Source organism: Aythya ferina (assembly GCF_964211825.1).
Source record: "Aythya ferina genome assembly, chromosome: 18".
Lineage (NCBI taxonomy): Eukaryota > Metazoa > Chordata > Aves > Anseriformes > Anatidae > Aythya > Aythya ferina.
This window is the reverse complement of record NC_140317.1, coordinates 8,650,041-8,674,112: the sequence shown is the minus strand read 5'-3', so window position 1 is coordinate 8,674,112 and position 24,072 is coordinate 8,650,041. Positions and strand designations below refer to the sequence as shown.

The window sequence follows — 24,072 nt, the reverse complement described above, 5'->3', positions numbered from 1 at the left end:
CTCTGTACAGCTCAAGCGAGATCCCTTCCCTTCCTTCGCCCTCCAAAAAAGAGCACGAAGCCGACTGCCAGCACAGGGCTCTTCCTCCACGAGCGAGTAAAAAATCCACCAGATTTCCCAACAAGACATAGACCACAAACCCCAACCGATCCGGTCCGGAGAGCGTCTCTATTCCAGGGCGGCCAGACGCGAGTTACCCCAAACTCCGCACGGCTCAGCGGGGCGCTGCCAACATGCCCGGGGCAGGGAGGCGGCGGAGGGAGAGGGCTTTCCTCTCCGGCTGCTACAAAACGAGCGGAAAAAGATTAATACCCGCTGCAACGCCTTCTCCCGCCCCTAGAGCCCGGGGAGGGCAGCCCGGAGCGGCAGCCGGCTCGGCTCCAGCCCTGCCGGGCTTTTTCTGCAGTCCCAGCGAGCCCAGGCGGCTTTCCGCCGCCCGACTGCAGGGGTCGGGCTTGCCCCGCGTACGGGGCTGCCCTTCCCCGCCTGGGCTGGCCCCGGACCCGGTCCTGGGTCCCCCCCCGGGTCGCCCCCGGCTGTCCCGGTGGGGCCGGGAGGGTTACATCGGCTCTGCCCCCCCCGGCGGCTCCGAGCTGCCCCAGCGGGGGCTGCTGCGAGCAGCGGGGGCTGGTGCGCAGAGCCGGCCGGCTGCGCTCCGCTGAGGCTGGCGATATTTTCAAACTTGTTTAAACAAGGAGGAAAAGGAGAGAACGCCAAAAAATAGCAAACTTCGGGCGGGTTTGGCGCTGGGGAGGCGGGCGGAGCGGCCAGCCGGGAGTTGGCGAAGTGCTGGCGCTGCAGCGCGGCTGAGCGCATCCCGCACCCGCCGCGCTCCTGCAGAGGCACAGCCCCGCTCCCCGGCCCCAAATGAGCAGCGTCCCCTCGGGGTGGAGGGGGATGGAAAGGGGGACAACCTCTTACTTACCCCAAATCCTCCCGCCGGTTAGCTGGCTCAGCTCACCCGCTGCGCCCCCGCTGCCCGCGGTCCCGCAAGCGAATCGAGGTCGGGCTCGGAGCCGCTTTGCCGCAGCCGCCCCCCGCCCGCCCCCTCGAGCAGCGCGGAGGTACCGGGGCCGGCCGCCCCCCCCCCCCGGCCCTATCGCCGACTATTCGCCCATCGCCCCCCGGCCGGGAGCGCGCTGCGGGATGCCGCGGGGCGGCAGCGCCGGGCACGGCGGGGGCTCGGCGCGGCGACGCGCACGGGCGGGGGGGCGGCGGCGAGCGCGGGGCTCGGAGGAGGCGGTGCCAGGGCGGGGGGGCTGCGGCGGGCACCGGGCTGCTACGGCCGGTGGAGGCGGGGGGGGGGGACGGGACACATAAAAGAAGGAAGGTTCCAGGTCGCATCGGCTGTCCGGCTTCCCAGGGATGTTTTAAGAGCTGCTGCTCACTTTGGTTTAAATGTGGATCCGTTTTTTTAGTAATTTTTTTTTTTTTCCCCAAAAAAAAACCAACAAGGACACCTGGCTCGGGGAGGGGTTGGGCTTCCCCTTCTGCGGAGATGGAAATCGGCACGGGGCTGGGGAGCTGCGGGGTAGGGGCTGCCCCTGGCAGGCTCGGACCGGAGGGACAAGGGGGGTCCGGGGATGCCGGCTCGGGACAGAGAGGGGCACCTGGCTCTGCTTCCACTGCGGGAGCCTTCGTGAGCACCGTGTGGCAGAGGGAGGGGAGGGAGGGAGCTGCTTTGGGCTTCCAACAGCTCCCCCATCTCCTGGCAGGTACGCAGAGGTCGCATTACAAATCCTCCAGCGGGGGATGCATGCATAATGCAGTGAGCATGGGGTGGCTTATAAACAGCACTCCAGCCCGGGGCATGCTTGTAAAATGCACCTTTGCCTGGATTCTAGCAAAATGGGAATGCCTGGATCTCTGAATGGGGAAGGAGAGGATCTTCAAGAGACGAAACCACAGCCTGGGTTGTTATTTTCATCGGCTCTGAGACATGTGTAGGAGTCATAGGTTTCAAGTCATCCTGACAGTATTTAATTGCGGTAGATCAGGTTCCTTGAGTGATTCAAAGACCCTGGATGGGACAAAATCACCAGTATTTGAAAGGAAGAACTGGACTGCAGGTGCTTAGTAGTCAATATAAATTCCTGTATTTGTTTTGCCAGTTTTTAAGGTAGCGTAAGTGCTCTTTGCACTGCAGCAGCCTCTGCTGATGTTTACTCTCTCTCTTCTGATGGGTTAAAAGGGACTCAGGGTTTTAGCAAACTATTTGCTGTCATCTGGGCAGTGAGACCAGCTAAGGGAGGCTGGTCAGGAGCCACTGTCATTCAAGGCTCAAAGGACAAATAACTTAAAGAATTCCCATATTGTTTTATGGATTCTCAGTAAACAGTGGGACTGTGTAGGAAGAGGGATTTTTTTCCTTGGTGGGATTGCAGAATGCTGGGTTTAGTTTAAATACTTAAATTGAAGGAAGAGATAATTAGCTCTCTTTAGTAAAGTTAATGTATAGGAGTTAGAGAACTGGGGGCGAGCAGGCATTTATTAAGGATGTCACAATATAGATATGCCTTTGGGCACTGAGTCAGTTGTCCAGAAGCACCAAACCAGTATAGATTTTTAAAGAGGTTGAAATATGATTTGCATCTGGTTCTTGAAAAGTTAATGAAATAAGGACTGCAGGGAGCCCTTCTGAATCATTCCTTTAGGATCACATTATCAAATGAAGACTCCAGTAAGCAGAAGAAACAATTATTATTGGACCCAAGACCTTGTTTGTTGAGTATTTTGTGTTTTGAGAATCGCATAAAATAGCATGCAACTCTTTTTTATTCCTTTTTTAAAAGCCAAGTTAACATTTCCTGCTCTGGCATTATGAAAGGAATGAGTGTCACTCTCGTCTAGACATATTTAAGCATGCCTTAGGAAATTCTCTCCCACTGATGCTCACTAAAGTCCTTTACTCTAATTGATGAACATTTCCCATGGAGTTGGCTGTAAATTCTCTTTTGGATTTTCCCAATTCATTTCTCACAAGAGCATCCCTGTCCAGAACACAATGAGACACTTATCTTTTATGTTCATATTTACACAGTCACCCTTGTTCCTAAAACAGTGCCCTTGAAATTATGGCATCATATGTGAGGAAATGAATGTCTCAAGCAAGTAAAAAATATGCTGCATCAAGAAACAGGTGTGGAAGGCTAGCGTGTCTTTTAACTTCTGTATTGAAATGACCTGCTGTAAAAGTGTGTGTTGTCCATTGAGCCAGAAAGGAATCTGACTGGTGACAAGAGAGAATGCCAAATCCTATGCAGCAAGCTCATATTTAATTCCTGTTGATGTTAGTGGAACTTTAGTATGAGTTTAATGGCAGGAAATAAATAAATAAATAAAAAGTAGTTGATGCTGGCTGCTAGCAGGTAGCCCAAAATCCCAACTGCATTAATGTTTCTTCATCCTTTCAGTCTGGTATGTTCATCCTATTCTCCTCATGTAATCCTTATGTTTATTTCAGTGGCCTGAGATAAATAAGTAGTTTGCATCTTAGACCAGGAAATCTAAGAGGAATGAAAGGCAAGTTGAAAGTTTTCGTCACCTGGAAAATACAGTAGTGAGCTCAGAAAATAAATACTTTTTAAAAAAATCTAGATAAATAGTGATGAGCTCCTTCTGCTGTCATTCACTTGCTCTGATGTTATTTGACTGGCAGTGGCCTTAAAACTTGGTTTTGAAGTCATTATGGCTGCATTGGCTGCTGCAGCTCCACAGGAAAGCTTCCTTCAATGAAGTTGAATGGATGTCAATATGGGCCGATTCCAAAGCCCACTGAAATCAATTGAAATATTTCTGCAGACTTCGGTGATCAGGCTCTCCCTGCCAAATTTGGCACAGCATATTTGGTCCCAAGAGAGGTGCCTTAATATAGCATGGTGTATTTGGGAGAGAAGGAAAAGGTACTATAGAGCAGAATGAAACTCTCCTGTGTTTATTGGTGTTGTTTGTAGTTCAGAATAGACAAAAATGCTACTTGTGGCATCATTTTTTATTAAATGACTTTCCATTCAAAACTCCTTCGGTAACTCACTAAAATGAAGGGGTTTGGTATTTGCTGCATTTATCTGATTTACATTCATATTTGTTGGCTAAACTTCTTAAACTTAATCGTGCCAGCCTTTGAGCTGTACTGAAGTCATTGGCCGACTTGTGTGCCCAGAGGTAAAGATGACTATAAAGTGTTCTTAGACAAGTCTCTGAACCATGTTCAAATATTTTAATTGTGAGGATTTTACTATCTGGAAGTGTGGCTGGGATTTTCTGTCAGAGTTTAAAAGTAGCTAACATATTAATTACAAGCCAGACACCTAGCATCTTCAGGCCAGGTTTACAGGGAAACACTTTTTGTTTCAGCTATGCTAACAGAGTTCAAAAAGTACTCAAAAAAATCACATGCTTTCATACCAAAGTAAAACATTCCAGTTCAATAAAACAAAACTATGGTTTGTACCTTCTCAGAGGAGCCAGCATTTTGACTCATTTGACACAAAATGAGCTTGGATGGGAAAAGATCAATTGTAGAAATCGTTTTGAGCTGGGCAACTTCTGAATAAAGTGGGTTGGCCCGTGGCTCCTGCGCTGTCGATGGAAGAGGTTGCTGCCATTCATCACTACCGAGCTGCCGAAGGTTCCCACTGAGGGGGTGCAGCAGCTTGCCTGTGCGCTCCCTGGCTCATTTCTGTCAAAGTAAGTCAGATCAGCAAAGGCCTGCTATTGAAGCTGTCTGAAGCTTCTGGCACATTTCCAACAATTAAGCTGGCAGAGCTGGAACAATTCCTGCTCTGACTTGTTTTCCCCTGTCCCAGGGGTTGCTGGCCCCATGGCAGGGTTGATGGAAGAACTTGTGAGTCAGCTTCTGAATTGCCGCTGGGAACAGGCTAGGATGTAAGCATGAACCAAAATCAATGCTAAATCAAAATGAAAGAAAGGGCTATCGCTGCAGTTCACTCAGGTGGAAGAAAGCTCAAGGGTCTCCAGATCCAAACGGGGATTTGAAGATCATCCAAAACCAGCAGTCTATTAGTGTCCAGCTTAGGGAACCTCACCAGAGTGTAAAAGAACTGGACCCTGACCACTATTAAAATGAAAGTAGTTCCTTGGAATAAATTATCACAGGGATAGCACTGAGCCTTGCTATTGTAAATCATGCGAGTGTGATACCATTCCTCCTTGTCTTAAGTTTATCCTATATTTCCGCTTGTATTCCAGGTGGGACTTAGTTTTTTATTGCAATTAACTAAATTGTTTATAGAAGTAAGACAAAAAGGACTTTCGTGTTTAGGCTGTACATTTGAATGTCTTTCAGTGCAACTTCCAAAAGACTTCAGATAAGGCAGTAAAATATCATAATAAATTGCAAAACCCTGCCAAAAACTTTTGTGCATTCTATACAAACATTTGAAGCTATAATAAAGAATAACACACACAGTTATTTTAATATAAGAATCAAAACTTGTCTACTCACACCTTCAGTCTTTATTTCCTCTATAAAGAACTCCAATCTTAGGAAATGAGTGTGGGATTTGGAAAGAATTTATAGTCCTGATTGTGCCAGCATTGACTATAGGGCTTTGGACAAGCTTGCTGTATCACATTTTCTTGCATTTATAAAACAGGCTGCAATTTAGCAAGGAATTCAGTAAGACCTGGTTAAGAATTTGCAGTAAGAAAGGTGGTATTGACTTTCGCCACTCGAGGAGTAAGAACAGCTTACAAGTGCCCAAGCTCCTCTGAGGCTATAGAGCACCACGAGCCAGCAAGTGGGAAGGCAGTGCTGAATTCAGCCAGCTCCCAGGCTTCCTTCCTCAGCTCTTGCAATTTTTTTTCAACACTGCTCACTCTCTAATGCGCTGTGTGTTCCCTTCTCCCCACAAAAGCAGCAACGCCGTGGGGCCTGCTGCATTGGTGGTCCAAGTCAGCCAAGGAGGATGAGGCTCAAAGGCTCTGCTGTAGCCCTGCTGGGATTTCATCATCGTCAGCAGTCTGCTGCCTGTGACAATTCCCTGCTTGTCTGCATGCGAACACAGTTTTCATAGTCAGGTGCCTCATTCTAAACTTATAGTTAGCCCCCTCCATTTCCAGAGATGCTAAAGTACCTTCTTGGTTCAGGTGTTAAGCGAGTTAACATTAGAAAAGCCACTAGCAATAGGTGAGCTGCTGACAGCGTAACTATAAATAGTCCTAGTGCTCCTGTTCCATATATTGTTACTGCCATGCTTTCTTGTATTTTCTGAGAATATCTTCAGTGCTTATAAATAGTGCTGACCTCACTAAGGAAACTGATAAAAAATTTAACGTATCATTGTAAAAATACAGCTTCTAAGAATCCATCAGTGCGACAGACATTAAGGTAATTATTTTCTTGTATTGATGGTCTTTATCAAAACTCAAATGGAATTTACATTTTACTGGTAGAGATAATGATGCAATTTATTTGAAGTTAAAAACACCCCTAACAAAGCAGTGAGGAAAATGACTGGCAGTTAACTATTAAGTCAATCAATGTGGTTTTCCTGTGACTCAGTCTATTCATTATCATAAAGGCTTATTTTCAGTCCAAATCTTCTTTTTCGTATCTGAACTCCAATAAACAGTGTTAAGACATCAAGTATTTATGAAATAACATTCTTCTAATTCAAAAAGACATATGTGAACTGCAGTGATTTAGTTTTCCTGGAAGTGAGAATTTAGTCAGAAGAGTGTTTAAAACCTCTTGCTGTCTTGCAGTTCCTCAATAAACCTCAGTAGGCTCCTAGGAGACTTAGCAGCTGTGCGCCCACAGAAGTAGGTTTTTCTGAGTAGGCAAGTGGAATGGGAAAATGTTTTTTTTTTTTTCTTTCTTTCTTTCTTTTTTTTTTTTTTTTCTTTTTTACTAGTATCAGTCACCAGATAAAATTGACTTCAGGTGATGCAGTGATTACAGTTCTTGTAATATTCTTATTTCCCTCATCTGGAAGGGTATCATTGATCTTGCCTTTAGAAGTAACTGAAAAGCTAAAAGAGCAACGTTTAGAGGTAAATAGGGGTTGCTTTGAGTGTAACTGACTGCAGTCTGTTCCAGAGTGGTGGATGCTGAGCTGGGGTATTCTTTTAATCCAGCATATGGATTTGACTAAATTCAGAGACTGTGTGGACTGATATAAACTATGCCAAATGCCTCGTGTTCCAGCAGGGTTCTTCTGGTAAACGGCAGTTATTGGCCTGTACAGGTGTTTCTGCTGTGTCTCCTCTCATTTAGCTGCGCTCCTGGCATCATGGCATCACAACCACCGATGGGCTGGGTTTAGCACACTGCTTACCGCTGGGCTTTGCCCCAGAATCCATGCATGTTTGCCACCTTCAAGGTAAATTTGGTTTGGAAAAAAGGCTGCAAAGTTGCTGTCTTGTACCGCAGAATGTCACTCTATGTTTCTGATTGTTTCTAAAGCTACCTGCAGTGGATATGGGAAAGAGAACTTCTTTTCTGTTTTTCTGCCACTATCCTTCTCTCTTGCAAGTTTGACTTAATTAAAAGATCAAAAGCAGTATATATTTTTTGATACTGAGGATTCTTTGTCATCTCAATCTGAAAGAAGAGAACACATATCTTTAAAATGATTCTGATATGGATCTTACTGGTTCCTTATTACAGATTCTGACAGTCAATTGTCACCTAGTGCCTATTTAATATAATTTCTTATGCCACATAGAACAATGATGATTGCACTATCAGATTAATAATATATATATGTGTGAGCCAAGGCAGCTACGTTGTAAATTTTCAGGCTATGCTCCTCTTGGAGTGGATTGAGTAGGGATCTCATGTTTCTGCTAGGAAGTAAAGGCATCTGTTTGCAGGGGATTTCTCCTATTGTGTTAAAATCTACTACCAGGGTATTTGGAAGGAAAAAGGTAAATTCTGAGCATACCTTATTTCCTGCATAATGGCCCAGTGAGAAGTGCGGGAACTCATTAGAAGTTTTCTCTGCTGAGCTCCGTGCTTGAACCTAAAGGTTATATATCTAGTAAAAAAGTCATGTTCCCTGGCTTCTTTGTGTGTGGCTATTGTTTAGGTTTGTGTGCCTGTGGACAAGCAGACAGAGTTTTGTTAAAATTGTCTATTTCTATTCGCTGTGTTTTTGTTTTTGTTTTAATATTAATGCATGATCCATTATGCTTTCTGTGGGAAATGCATTTTTTTGTCGGTGGTGGTTTTTGTAATTACAAACAGCAATTAAGACGGAAAAGGAGGAACACAGTGAGTAGTATTGTTCTTGTCTCTTTCTGGATTTTTTCTTAAGTTTTGTAATCAAGGTTTTCGCTAAGCAGATCTTTATTATGCAAGAAAATACCTCTCTAGTACTTTTTTAAGCAAAAACAGTTAATATGAGTATTCCAAAAGCAGAGATTAAAACAAATATCACAACATTAGATGTTGTTCCCTGCTACTTTTCACATGTTGCAGATGTCCATAAAGCATCAATTATAGGCCTGAGCTTGGTTCCATTACAGCGAATGGGAGGTTTCACCCTCTGATTTTTACCACATTTCCTTTGAAATTAAGCCTCAATTCAGCCTTTTGCCAGCTGGATAACTTTCATCACAAAAGTAATTCAGCAAATGGAATTATTCATGTGCTTAAAACAGATTATGCACTCTTTTTTTTTTTTTTTTTTTTTTTTTTTTTTTTTTTAGTAGGAGGCATCCTGAGGCACAGTGTCTCATACAGCACAACTGCAGTTTATAGTCAATAGACTGGAATAGCTGCAGTCTGCATGGCACTTCCTCAGCTACTGTGTGAACCAATATTTTGTGTTCATTTGCAGCATTTCAGAAGAAACTAACCCTCTTGTAATTCCTTCCCCTAAATCTTACTAGTTCGGGAAAGAATCACTTGTACTGATGCTTTGTTTTCAATTGGTTTTGTCTCCCTTAGTTTTCCTCTGTAAAATGGGAATAATCTTCGCAAAGATGCAAAAAAAGGTTAACAGTTAATGCTTGCAGTAAGGTCTGAAGGTAAGAACCATGTAAGAAAAGATGTTACTCAAAAAATTTCCAGGCTGGCTGATCTGCAAGAGCTGTCAGTAGAATTACAGGACCAGTGAAACTTATGCATTGTATTTTTCTAGAAATAGAGTAGAGGAATTGGCACCTAACACAATTCAAAGGGTGAGAACAAGCCCTCAAAAAGAAAATAAGACTGTTCTGACTTTTAGAAATCTTTATAAACGTCATTTAGTGTCATTTTCAAATACCTTGAAGGGATCATAAAACTTTGCTCTTCTCTGATCATTGTACCACTTAGAAGAGGAAAGGTATGAACAGCCATAACCCTGGCACATTTTTAACAATACTCAGGACCAAAGGGGATTGTAAGATGGAAACTTTGATAACAAAAACATAAAGATGTCATTGTCAACTATCTCAAAATATACACGCTTGTTGTAAATGTCACATAAGCCTACAGCTAAGTGATGGATCACAGTTTCCTACGTTTTTGAAGTATTCCTGTTGATGAACACTTTAACTCCTTCATGAACAAGTTATTCTTTGTCCCCAAATTTGCCTTCTGTCCTTATGCTTGGTATCACTGAAACAAAATGCCTCATTTAATGAGTCAGTTGCAAATACATGCTAGAATTTTGGTTCTACGCTGCACAGAGGAAAACAAATACTTGGAAAATGTTCGGTAAAAAACACAGATAATAGCATAGATCACTGCTAACAATAGGATGAAATATTTCCTCTTCGTTAAAATAATAATGGCAGTAAGTGGTAAGCTAAACTGAGTATCAGAGACCTAAGGACTAACTTGTGCCTCAGTATATGTCAGCAAAGTGTTTAACCATAAGATTAAAACTAAGCAATTGAATGTAAGCATCCTTGTTCAGCTCTGCACACAGTAGACCTCTTGGCTGAGTAAAAGGCATACAAAACTGTTTTAAGAACATCAGGTATGCCAGGATGGATCTTGGCCCATTAGGCCTTGACCCAGTGATTGCTCATGTTTGCTTGTGTTTGCCACCAGACTGGAAACAGTTTCTAACAGGGACATTTGTTATTGCAGACCCAGGTCCTTTTGGTGCTCTGGAGGTGTCAGAGGTTTAAATGCTTGAGGATTGCCATTTTCTGGTGCCATCAAGCCCTGCTTCATGCAGTCTCTCATCATGTGATGTGGAGAGCATGCTACTTATTTTTCTACATGATTAGGTAAGTCACATGCACACCCTAGCCCATGGAAGTGGAGATTAATTAATTGTTTCAACTTCTCTATCCATACTATTTCTGGACTCTGCTCCTATTTTTTTAATCTTGATCACCTGTTCTACAGTTATCTTTACCAAAACCAGGAGTCAACAGCCCACTTTTCTTGTACAGTTTGCTCAGATAAACTTGTATTTTTTTTTTCCTCTGTAACTGTTGGACTTTTCTTTGTGTTTAGAGATGTTTATGGTTTTTACCTGCCCTGCTACAGAGTAGAAACAAAATAATAATCTTTCAATAGAGAGCTACAGGTGCATAATACAGAAACCATGTATTGCCAAAATTTATTAAGTTCATTAAGTTTTTGGAAAGAAACTTCATCACATTAAAATCTGTAATCCCAGTAAATTAAAAGATAATTTGGAAATTACAGGCTGGTGGGTAGTGTAACTGAACTGTTAAAAATCTTTTCTACAGATTGCAAGTCATTAATAATTAGTATTACAAAACATATTACATCTTTGATTGGGGGGAAATGGACTGAGGCTAGTATTACATTATTCAATTAGATTTAATTCCATTTGGTGTGTGTTTTGCTTTATTTCAATTGCAATCTGTAAAAAGATCATGGTAACAACCATCCAAAATGTCAATTAATTTGTGTATAGAGCAAATAGCACACATAATAATTTCATCATATAGTGCAGCTCTGTTGACTGACAGTGGAAGTGCTGCTAGGCTTACTATGGTTAATTAGATTTCTTTATGCATTGTACAGCAGCATTACAGGCATAATTTATAAATGAGTTTATTAAAATTTCTGTCTTCATAGAGTGAAAGCATGTTAAACTTTCTTAAATGTTTGTTCTCACCTTTGCATGCTTTGCCTGTTCACTAGGAAAATGTAAAATGTAATACTGTGAGCAGGGAGGGCTATATCCATCCAACCTCTTCTCCTTTCTACTCTTCTCCAAATTAAGACCTTAATTGTTTACTCTGAATTTTGTTCTGTGCACTGCTCCCACATTACGATCACTTTCCTTGGGATACGTAGCATCTTTTGTTCTGACTCTGCATCTCCATTAGTCTGAAGATTTAAATTCCTCTCCTTCTTTCCTTTATCTCCTTTCAAGTGTCAAGTTTGTTTACTCTCTTATTTGTAAGAAACCAATGCTACTTGCATAAACCTAATTTATTCCAAAAAGAATCTTAATGCACCATAAAACTAATATTGTTCTCAAGGTGCTCAATCTGACACAGCACACAGACTTTATTTTATGGTGGTACCGCTCTATGCAATACCATATATAATATTCTGTATTACCTGATTATTATACAGAAATCATCCATTTTAGAACCTTGATCGCTAGGCAAGTCCTTTCATCAAAATATCTGCAAAAATAAACATCTGCATTAGGAGGGATATCTTCAAGATCTGTAGCAGAGAGTTCTTGAAAATTCTGCTTGAAAACTGCTGCCTCATCTGAGCTGAACATTTCAGATGCAAAACAAAAGGGAACTGGCTAAGAAGTTTAAGTTGCATCTATTTGTTTCAATCATTTTCCTAGGTGCAAAGCATTGTTACACAATCTTGCTGGTTAATCTACCCAAGATTCAGGAGTACATGTAGCAGTTGGCAATTTATGGATGTAATCAAGCATTACTTTGAAATCACAGTAGTATGGGGAAAGGACTGTAAAAACTGAACTGAGCTTCAGTGACAAAAGTAGTAAGGAAGAGGACAAGTGAAAGACCATAGCAAGGAGGTAACTTGTTCTTATTCTGGCCACACGTAGTAGTAGTAAGTAAATCATTTCTGTATTTAGCCTGTTACGCACAAAAAAAAACTCCAGTAGAGGATTTAGTAATGATAATTGAAACACCTTTCCAATAGGTTTCATACATCCAAATCCTTTGCTTCTTACTCAGCACTATTTTACTTTTGTCCTGCCTATTGTTTCATGCATGGCATGGTTCAGAAAAGTCATCCTTGTAGATGGTCTTTAGGAAGAGAATCAGTGACATATTCTTTGTTACTGGGTTTGTTTTAAGAAGTTGAAATGTAGCAAATTTTTTTGAACTAAGCCCTGTATTCTGCAAACTAATAAATGTCTACAGTAGTATAGCATAGCAGAGCACAGGAGCCTTGACTCTCAGAAGTTGTTCAAGATGGGAGATCTAAGAGTACTAAGAAACTCAAGGATTAACGTGGTAATTCCTTACCATTTCTTATTAGCCTAGGAAGGAATGACCAGGAGTTCACAATGCTATTATGATATGTTTACAGTCAAGGCCATTGTTACTGATTTTTCTGTGCTTAGAAACAGTTCAGATGTGAAAACAGTGTTCATGATACACCACAAACCAGGTCCATATAGAAGTTTTAATGCTTAAATCCTACTGGGTAACAGAGCTAGCTCACTGTAATTACTAAAGCTCGCACCCATTTTCCCCTTAGCATCAAAACCCAGATTCCAGAAGGACAAATCTGAATCAAATGTCCCGTCTTCCTACCTTAGACTAAATGTTCTGATAACACTACAGTACAGTATGTAGATGGGTACTTCATTTTTTTTCAAAAACTGGAATGGAAAAGAGGTTATTTTTATTGCCTAAGATATACTTGTAAAAAAAAAAACAACAAATACATTGCTATATTTACGTTAACAGAACTAAATCTGAATATATTTTTTCAGTCTTTGAGGCCACTTTCAGAAAGAAAAATGTTGCACAGGGAAAACTGGAAGAACTGGTGTAGAACTGCCCACACTACAGATGAGGAGCATGACTACAGTATTTTCTGGGATGATAATGAATTACTTGGTACTTTAGCCGAATTGTCAGATATGAGACCATAGATCCTGCAGGGAGCAAAGCTTTCACGTGCATTATATTTGCATCACAAAAATACATTTCTATGAATATGCCTTGTAAAATTCATGCCCGTCATTCTTTAATCTGAATCCGGTTGCCTACAGATATTTAAATCACTGTTGCTACTAATAGGCTTCTAGCACAGGGACTTACTCTTTTTTAGAAAGCAGTGGCAAATAGGAGGGAAAAGAACTCTGATTTTTTTTTCGTGAAATAACCCAATTTTGCAGAATCGACCTGCCTTCTGCTACCATGGCATTTTTGCTGTGCTTGTCTGAGACAGTCCTTTCACCTCTGCTTTATTTCTTCTGCGTGCATCGAGTCCCTGTGGATGACAGGCTCTGATGTACAAAAGCCTAGCACAGCTGGGCCCTGCTGTCATCTGATACTACTTTATGAAATGCTGCTTCCACTGCTGAAATTGGAAGTCCCATTGCTTTGACCCGTATTTCCCTGACAAATGCTTGGTGTATGGTCTGTCTTCTGGTGGCATTACTCATGGTCACTTCCTGTGAAAATAGGCATAAACTATGTTCTTATGGGCTTCTTAGATAAACCTCCAGGAGGGGCTGTGATGTAAATGGCACACTCCAATTTGAGAATCATCTTTCTACCACTTGGTGGAGGTTTGCTAGTGGCCAGTTAGGGGAAATTTAATTTTAAGCTTTTTGAGCACTTTACTGATGGAGAATCTTTCTAGGAGTTCTTGAAGAGCTTTTCAGTCTTTTCCCAATAGCTTTCCAAGAACTCCTGGATCTAGTATCTCTGTCATGTTTATGTAGATCCCCTGATACCTAAAACCCCAGGAAGACCCTAGAACTCCATTGAGATGGCAACTTCTTGATTCTTGATATGTAGATCCCTTGGTGTGGCTGCCTACAACCTGTCCCACAACACCCACATTTCATCTTACAGTTTTATGGAACCTTCTAAAAATGCAACATGGTGAAATGATTATTTTATGGGACTTGATTTGTCTTTTGGGTGTTTTAAAGTGCAAGGATTGTGGCTGTTTCATGGGAGATCTTATTAAAAGAGAGAAATGAACTTTTTCCTGTAGTTTACAAGTTACTAAAACTGGGAATAGCAAAAACAGGGAATATTGCCAGAAAGGAGAATCAAAACAGTTCAAAAGTATGACATGTCACAGGATTTGAGTTAATAACATCTCCACCATGCAGTGAGTATGGAGTTGCTGTTGATAAATAAAGTACTGAGAACAGGCCTGTAGTCAGAGCAGAACCACAAACACATCTGAAGGGATGAAGATGGCGTAAGTTCAAAACACACAGGCCTTCGTTCCCTTGTCACGCAGTATGTGACTTGAATTAAGAGCTTACTCTTCACCCCTAATGTTCTCATATTTTATTGAAGAGGCAATACTCCACAAAGACTGAGTGTAGTATCAAGCAATAGAAATAACACAAAAAAGAAAAGCACAGGAGAGGACTGAGATATATAGACTGAATTGAAGATAAAACACAACCATATTAAAGTCACTGTATTAAAAATAAGTAGACCTGATTTTCTTCTGCATCGGAGCTTCCTTATGCCACTTTGTCAGAATAATGGGGCCATGAAGTGTGTATAACTGTAATTACTCCTACTCCAAAGGTCCTTTAAGTTGACAGACTGGTATAAATGGAGCATTGTATAAATGAGAATTGAGTTCCGTGCAGAGCAGATCGCATGTTCCTCTGAATTCCAAATGTATTCTAAAATTTTAGGTAGAAGAGTGGCAGGGATATCTCCCTCTATGGAAAACGTGTATTTCACAGTCAACGTTTTGTCTATAGGAGAATTTCATTGGGCTTCACTGTGCAACTTTGCCCTACATACAGGTATGCTCACCTATGCAAAGGCAGTGAAAATTTTGCAAAATCATACTGTTAAAATTCTGTAGCAACATTGTTCAGCTGCGACTGCAAAAAGACTCAGACTGTGAGATCTTACATGATACAGATCAATTCAGAGGAATGTCCTAGGACTCTGGAGAAAACTGAGGGAAAAAAAAAGTGTGTGTGTGGGGGAAGACGACACTGTCCCAGAAGGGTGTTAACCCTTCTTTTCTTTCAAAGGGTCTGTGGCTACCACTCCAGTTGATTCATCTGACAGCTGTTCTGAGACCAAAGGATGCTTTAATGGGAGATTCTCTCTTTTTACAGTTCCTTTCTAGACTGAAAGGCTGGCCTTCTGTGGCAGCACTTCTTAGGTATCAGAAGCATCAAATGCTGCATAGAGCATGTTCTCTACTTACATAATAAATAGATGGCCAGCCTAGAAAGATGCTTTTAAAATCATAAGATTTCTCTAGGGGTAGGATGAGGTCAGAGGAGCTGAGGATGTAATATGTTTCCAACAAGGAAATTGAAAAGCAGGTGAGAGAAACTGCCTTTCAAGATTCTCCTTTATTATTTCCCTTTCTTCACTGAAATTCATATCAGGACAAGACCCACACAACACTTAAACAATCTTGTAAGTCTGCTAGAGTATAAAATGTGCTGATCTGCTCAGGTGAATTGTACCTGTGGTGTCTGTATAGGTTAATGAAATCTAATCCTGCACTCTTGATAAAATCCATTAAGTAGTGACCAGCTGTTTCAGCTGGAATCCCAGCACTGCTCTATCTCCCCTTCTCTCCCATCTGTCAATCAACAAGGTTTCTCAGGGAAGTTTTCCATTTATAATGTTGAATTCTGCAGCCTTGCTGCTTTTGAATAATTTTGAATAAATAAATAATTGTGTAAAACACACACACAAAAAAAGGAGAATTTCTGGAACCTGGTTGTCAATTTGTTTTGGACTGTTTTATTCTGGGAGCAGTTTCCCTTGAATGTCTATGATAAATTTAAATAGGGTCATACCGATTATTCCCTATATTGTTTGGAAACATTTCCTTGCTAGCTAGAGCTCTTGCTGCCTTCTCAGTCTAAATATGAGAATGGCTGCCCTGGAGTCTTTAACAGCAAATTTCAGACGGTAAATTGTCCTGATAAAAGTACATCTGGGAATTTGAGAGATCACCAGACTTCTGGCCAAATGCAAATTTATATGAGAAGAGTTAACCACCTCTGATTAGTGCTTCTTGAATTTTAGCTTGTGAAATGACTGCTGAGCCAAGATGCACCCACCAAAATGCTGTTCCTGCAAAACACTTAGTCATGATCTGAAATTCTTTGCTGAATTGGGGCTTGAGGCTAAATAAGTTTTAAAAGGAAACATAACCTCGACTGTTAGGTATACAATGGTAAGTTATGTAGAAAAACTTCCGTTATTATATTTTCATTCAGACAATCCAGCGGAATTAGTCAAGAGGAATGAACCTGCCATCACTGACAGGCCTAGGGGATAATCCCTGATTAGCAATGCCCTCCAAGGCACATCTTTTGGTATTAGCCTCATTTTAAAATAGGAGGTTTTGTGTTACAAAAGTGAAATTGAATAACATCCTGCAAATAAATGTGAAATATGTACAGTCCAATTCTATAGTAGTCCTACCTACTTAAAAATATATTATGCAATTGTGGTGTCTCAAAAAGCACCGCTCATCTACAAAACAGAGACAGTAGGAACAATAACCTATACTTGAGAGTACTTTGGTGAGAAGAAAAAAAAGGGAAGTGATAAGGAAAATCCAGCCACTGCTTTTCTTTCTGCTGGAGAAATAGTGATGCTATGATCTCTGACCTTTTATTAACAAGGCAGTCTCTTTCAGAGGACAGTGATTCATTGCAGGCCACCTTATCTGCATTTGAACACTCTCACCCCCAAGGCATCCCTTTGTCATATACTGTAACTACAGATGGCAATAGATTCCTTGTACTAGCAGAAACAGATCCATGAAGTTTAAAGTGCTACTTTATCCTATCTGGAATATAGAAGAACCTTTAATGAGATTTAGAAAATTATGGATAAAGCCTAGTTTAACTTTTGTAATAAAACATACATCGATATCTCTAACTAATGTGTATTGTTGCGGTGTAAGCCTATAGAGAATAAAGGGTGTCCTATTTGCATTATAAGTTGATAAAAGGAATATGATACAGTATTTGAAGGTGGTACAAAGGCTGAAATTTTCTATGGGAATAAGAAAGAATAAAATGACTTTCTTGATCTTGCCAATTGTATTTTGCAAATCAAACCGCTTCAAATCAAACATTGGACTGTCAATGATAGGTAAAAGAGTATTCCTTACACAGAATGGGTAAAGGGATCCGTTCTGACTGCCCTTTCAGCCAAGGTTTGGTGTGTCCTTACTAACAGCGATACTCTAAATTATCCAAATGAGAAGTAATCATGGCTGAGACACCATTAGTTCTAAAAAAGCTATGACCAAAACAAGTAATTGTGTCTGTGTAGTTACAGTTTGAAGGGGAACTTTTAACCTTGTAAACAAAAGGTTGTTTTCTTTTATTTTTATGATAATTACCTAGTTCCTTAAGTTCTGGATGACTTTCATTCCCACCTACACCTATGTATCAGAACTAAGTATTGGATATAAACACAAACGTCCAATGATCCTATCTGAGCTAATAGCTTTGCTACTTCCCTTCCCTGATTTACACATAATCAGAGTATGTGTAAATTATGTAAATGTCATTGCTGTTTCTTCCTCAGTACAGGCTATTTTCCCTTTGTTCCTAGTCACAGCTGGTTAATTGCCACTATCCTATCTGGATAGCTCGTTTTAAACTCTCCAGATGTAATTAGGATTTCTAGTACATTCATATTAAATATTTTATCAGACATAAGTTATACATTTATTCTTTTAATGTGCATGACCTATGGCACATTATCATTAGCTGTGCCTAAACGGGAGGGCTAGGGAGTGTCCCATAACTTGAAGGTCTGGGTATGCTTCCAGACACTATTGCTTGCTTTCTACTTCATGACCTTGTTTTCATCAGAGTGAAACCCAAACACAAATAGAGCAAGAGCCATGGCTCATTTCAGAGGTTTCCCAGTTTGGCTATGGGAAGACTGTTCTCATTGTGAAGTGTGCCTCCTTTGTCATTTAGGTGTGGTGCCTAGAGAATGGATGTGACATATTATCAGCCAGAATGACAGAGCAGCAACATGCCACTTGCTCTACATCTGATTAGGACAAACTGCCATCAGAAAACTGGAGAAAGTAGCTATCTGCAGTTATACCTACTTCTAATATGCATGTGAAGAAATGGCTCGTGTGGGGACGTCTGCAGGGGACAAGGCAGAAGAGTGTGGAATATTCCTAACAGGGCAAGAATCTGATTTTCCTACCAGCAACAGGTAAAACTGATTCCTTGTAGACAGCTGAGAATGTGAGAAGTGCAGTTCAATCTCTGTTGCCACTTTTCTCTACCTCCAAATGTCTGCCCTCTTTGATTTTTGTCTATATTTCTCATTATAATATAATCCTATGTATTTTTGAGCGTGTTTTGATTTAGGGGTCTCCTTGGGCAACTTCTGCTCTTGTGAATAATCCTTATTCATAAAGAGCTCAGTTATGGTCAATAGGGTCTTTTTTTTGGGGGGGGAAGGGGGGGGGGGGGGAGGCAGGGAGGGAGGAACATTACTCCTTGTATTTATGAAGATCTATTCTTCTGAATAAAGATTTAGCTTGTGGTAAATAAGGGTAAGTAATGCCAGCAGCTATGGTCTGGTTCCAGCTATACCAACTCAAATGAGCTGAAAACTCACCTCCCTGTCAGTTTTCCAGCTTGGAAAACTAAATAATTCCATAATATTCAGAACAGTTTCTCCTCCTAGTAGATTATGAATTTTCAAAGCGATGCTTAATTAGTCTTGTTAGTTGTTAAGGAACTGTGGAAAGATATCATAGGACTGGTAAAGAAGGATAAACCTGGGCATCACAAACTAGCCAGGAGCTGGGAAGCAGATAAAACAAACCTCCATGCTTTATCTTTTTTATGACAAAATTCTTTCATTCAATTTGCACTACACACCCAACACCAATACAGTGCTAGTTGGATAACAAGGTGCACTAACAAAGAATGTGACTGAAAGACTACAAGGAATCCACACGCTTTCGTTACTATTAGAAAAATGTTGATTAAAACTGGTGCTCATGGTAACTTCTGATGTGACATAATAAAAGAAGCATATTGTCATTAGTCTTTACCCCTTTTCTTTAACTGAATATATAGAAATAGATATTTGATAATTTATGTTTTCTAGCTCTTCTACTAGTAGGATGGTGGGTTTGATTCTGGTAATTACTGGCTGCCTTCTCTCTGTTTTTGGACTCACAAAGTCTGCCACATTCAGGTGACAAGCAATTGAAGAGCTGAACAAGCTATGTCATTATATTAACAATATAGTTCATAAAGCTGTCTAGGAGAGAGAAAGTCAAACAGACAGTGGTGTTCTTTTTCTTTTGGTGTGGATTGTTCTTACATTTCCATGAAATAGACACAAGAATGAAAACCCCAGCTCTGCCATTTCCTCCTGGCTTCCAGTGACCCTTCAGGTCTCTCTGGCCATTGGTGTCACATGTAAGAAAGGAGTCTCACTTGCAGGATGGTGTGAGAGAAAATTAATGCAGTCCAGAATTCTTATTTTGTGAAGGATTACTGGGTGGTGTGATGTATCATATTTTATCACACTCCTTTTCCTCTGGCCTGTGCTTTGCATGCCTAGGTAGCTTCTGGGCCAGAACAAATGCTCAGTTAGGTGCAAGAAAGGGATGGCAGAGCCCTGTCGGACAGCTCTTGAGTCCTTCTGCTTCTCCTTAGCCCTGCATCTCACTTGAAGACAGCATGGCATGGAAAGGCCTGGTCTTTTCTCCACATTGATGTTAAAGATGTTCACAAAGTACATGTAAGCACTTACAAGGCTTTGAGAGTTAGGAGGAGCAGCATTACTTCAGCAGTATTTTTTTAAAGTTTACGGATGGGTGTATTGTGAAGGAGAGCTGATTTCATCCCTAGCTGTGGTACAGCCTTGCTGTGTGACCTTGGGCAAGCCACTTAACACCTGTGTTTCCCTATTCCCCGCTGTGTAAAATATTGCTGATGCTTATCTAGATTAAAAAAGAGCAGTGAGGCGATGTTCATTAATTATTGTTGGAGAGTGTTCTGAGATTCAATCCAATAAAAGCATAGGATACAATGCTTTGCCCTTCTAGAATACATTCATTTGAGGAGGGTAAAGTATTATATCTTCCACTTTATGTGAAAAGAAAGAAAACCAAAACACCACTTGGAAACCTTATTTTAATTGGCCTTGCGCTTTGTGTTTTTTGTTTTAAACTGTACCCAAGGCTAAACTCACAGGTTCTTATAAAACACAAAAGATGGAGGCAGGCACTTTATGTGATTTGTGTAAATAGTTTAGGAATCTGCTCGTGATGGAGTCAGGCATCTAGTATGCTTGGGTGGCTCCATCAGTCCCAAGAGAATGCCCACCTACATCCTTAGGTGGCTAATTTTCTCTGTCAGTCTAAGCTGTAGATTTACCATTTCTAATGCTTAAAGATATAGAGCAAACTTAGGGAAAAAAAAAAAAAAAGTTGTAAAGCTATTCTACAGTATAGCCCTCCATGCCATATTGGATTTTTGAAATATTTTGCAATATGAAGTTTTGGGGTGAGTCGTTAACATTTTGCCCTTATTTCTTTCTGTACAGTAGTACCATTTCATTTCTGAATTGCATTGCTATTAAGGGAATGTCTTAACCAATTCCTTAGATGTAGACTCTCAGTACTACAAAAGCTGAACATGTTGGAAAGCTTTTGGATTCAATCAAGGAAGTAGAGACTGTAGAAACTATTCTAAGATGAGTCAGATCCGTTTCTGTATTTTCAGAGGAAAATGTAAATATTTCATGTGTTCTTCATGAGATAAGTATATGCCTCCTTTGGATGTGCTGGAAGGAAATTCAGGTTCTTTGGATAATTCAAAATTTTAAGGCAGTAGTTTATCAATTATTTTTGTATTTCAAAAAGAGAATATATTTGTTGCACCATTTTTTTTTTCTCTCCTGCATAGCTACGTTGTAAGGAAAAAAATATGGACCCTAGCTAATGTCACAGTGAGCTGTAAAAGTCTCCTTCCAAAACAGACCAAGGAGAGACGAGCCATCAGTCCTGCATGGCCTTCTGCACTGTGCGAAACAGAGCATTTATTACAGAACAACAGGTTGTCACAAAAGCCAATGCCACAGTCAGTTCTAAAAAGCTTGGCTGTTACAGAGTTAATTTTGTGGGACAGTATTTTCCCAGGTGGAAAGGCAACAGAGAAGAGAAGTATACCTGGGAGAAGAGGTATTGGGTGGTTGCATAAACACTTTGATTGGAGCTAGGTGGGTTGGATTCTGAGTGCTACTGCAAATTCCTGGGTAAAGCAGAAACAGAGATGGTTGGGTCTGTATTGTTTTAACTATTTCAAAAACCTTCTATACTGCATATAAGCTTCTTTTATTTTTCTTTTATTATTATTATATATATATTTTTAATTTTATCTCATGTTGTCCTTCCATGGATTTCTACTGCTTTGCTTTTGAATTGCTCTGTGGGTAACTGGTAAGAATAAGGGAATTAATGGTTGAAGATTGCAAGCTGTTGAGCAGGGTGTTTTCACTGGGAGAGCAGTGCCAACTAACACATGGTCTTCTTAATGTTTTATTGTTATAGATACTTTAAAAACTCGTATTCAAGAGAATGCTATTTTACAAGAAAAGTTTCTTAATTGTTATGGTATTCTATTAAATGTGGTTTCTTCTGCAAATGTGTATTTTTACTTTTTAAAAACTATTAGCACAATATGGGAGTGCACGATTCAAATGGAGAACTCTGAATGCTGGCGTAGTACGTCAGAGAACAGAAGAGAGTCTTCTCTTGGTATACAGCCACATGCTGCCATATGGCTGATTCTCTGGGAAAATTCGTGTTGGTGCTCGTGGGGACTTTGCGAAGTGTGCAACTCGGCGTGATGCTCTGCTTGCTCTGGAGAGAGCCTCTCCTGCTTGGAATTAGAGAAACTCTTGAGGGAGGGGAGAGAAACAGGGAAAGATTATCATGAAGGTTGCAAAGACTTGCTTTAAAGAGAGCTTTAATATTTGTGGACATATCTATTTACATCTGCACATATATAAAAAGGCTATGGTGTTTTCCAGTCTCATGAAGATAAGAGCTTAACAACAGTTGCACGGCTTCTTTACATCCATTTCTGCTTTGATGATTATAGGTTCCTGCTCTGCTGTTACGTTTTGGCAGCCAGCAAGTCTGTGCATTTCCTCCCTTCCTCCACCAGGCACCATTTCTTTCTTTGCGAGATGTGCTGGGAGTACAGCGATTGTTATCATCCTGAATACTTAGTACCAAATTAGATGTGGTTTTTTTTCCGGTCGCTGCTCTGAGCAGCAGCTGTCTTGGTTGGATAATAGCTTACTTTGTTTGATACAGTTGGATGAAAAATTGAACAGAACAGGGAAAAATCAATAATCCTCCCTGTAATGAAAGGGATGTGTATCAAGGATAGTTTTCATAGATACGTGTGTTGAATCATCTCATATGCGACCAAATATTAGGTAAATTCTTTCTATTCTTATTCAGAGGAGTAGTTCTAGGTAGTCAAGAAGTGAACCTGAAGAACAGAGTTTAACTTTCCTTACTGTACTATAGCTCACCAAAGCAGGTACTGATACATTTTTTAAGTGGCTGCAGATGTTTGGATATTTAGTATAAAAGAGACTTGATTTATTTTTTTCTTCCCAAAAAATAATACTACTCAAAAGTGCATAGTCTGTACACCTCTAAATTCATTTAGGAAATTTTAGGCCTTAAAAGATGGGTGTTACAACTAACACTGTTTCCCCAAAGAAATTGTAGGGTGTCTGTTTGTTATTATTTAATATTTGCAGTTCTTCTGTTGCCTTGGATGTAGTCAAGATTCTTTGGGAGGGACGGGGAAGAGATATTTCTGAGGAAAAAAAATGACAGAAAACGTTAACCTTTTCTATCATTCACTTCCTTCCACAGACAAGGGAAGCGAGTTCCCTTCGTGTTTCGATTTGCTTCTTTTCAGGTTAAGTAAGACAAACAGAGAGGTCAGCATGGTTTTCTCCTGATCTAATGCTAAACCTACAGGAGTTGTCTGGTGCATGAACCCGGTGGGTCAACACGGGTGAGCTTGTTCTAAAGTCTTGAAAAAAGAGACAGTAAAAATGATATAAATAACTTGGCAAATAGCAGGGAGGAGAACGATTATTAAAAATATATATATAGAGAGAGAGAGAGACAGAGAGAGACAGAGAGAATCCAAGAGAGTCCAACAAATCTTGGAGACATCACTTGGACAGAACCTGGTGCATACACAGCCAGGTAGAATAAGGACATTGTCTTTATTCTTTGTTTTTTAAATCTGAGAACAAAAAAAAAGAAAGAAAGAAAAAAAAGCCCCAAGACTAACAAGAGAGTTTGAAAGAAACCTGTGAAATCTTTCTTTCTCTTGTCCTAAAAGCCTTCCTTGTCCATGCTGAGGTTAAACTGATCAAGAGCCTAAATCAACAAGAGCAATATGAGTGTCATGAGTGTCCAGGAAGTCATTAAGGGTGGTGTGATATTTTTCAAGCCCTTTCCTTTCTGGGTGTTTCTATTTTAATAGTACAAATTTTAAGGACAACTGTGTGTCGAAGTGAAGGTGCCTTTTCCCTTTTTATTTTCCTCCTTCTCTTCTGTCTTTCTTTCAGAAATCTGTTGCAGACTGCCACCTCTAAATCGTGCTTAGAGGCTTCTGATCTCTGCAATATACACTATGGCGGCTTGTGCCACTGCTTTCTATTGTAATATACTAAGTCATTTAACACATGCTTGTCCTTTCAGTGAGCTGCTGGAAGGCCTTCTTTAGCTTACGGTGTTTGGGAACTTGAGGTCTTGACTCTAAATGCAGAGATGATTCTAGTATGCAGAAAGCAATTACCAGCCTTGGAACATGTCCAGAACGGCGAGGTTAGCAGCATTCCTCTTTTCAATAGCGCCCTGGTAATATTAATAACCAAAAGCTCTGTTAGTAT

General features: G+C 40.6%; 1 protein-coding gene and 1 long non-coding RNA gene across 4 annotated transcripts in view; one reads left to right on the top strand and one right to left on the bottom strand.

Annotated features, from left to right (window-relative positions):
• The window catches only part of CA10 (carbonic anhydrase 10), a 200,536-nt gene extending 199,515 nt beyond the window's left edge, over nucleotides 1–1,021 (bottom strand). The window contains exons 1-2 of one of the 2 annotated variants that reach the window (XM_084492226.1): nucleotides 926–1,021; nucleotides 141–283 (exon numbers count right to left, since the gene is read on the bottom strand). The gene's annotated coding sequence lies outside the window, so the exon portion shown is untranslated. The remainder of the gene's footprint in view (nucleotides 1–140; nucleotides 284–925) is intronic. The other variant, XM_084492227.1, reaches the window with a different exon arrangement.
• LOC311420890 overlaps nucleotides 1–24,072 on the top strand; it is a 114,138-nt gene that overhangs the window by 8,732 nt on the left and 81,334 nt on the right. For both annotated transcript variants that reach the window (XR_014684595.1, XR_014684596.1), the window contains exon 2: nucleotides 10,049–10,191. This is a non-coding gene — a long non-coding RNA (uncharacterized lncRNA). The remainder of the gene's footprint in view (nucleotides 1–10,048; nucleotides 10,192–24,072) is intronic.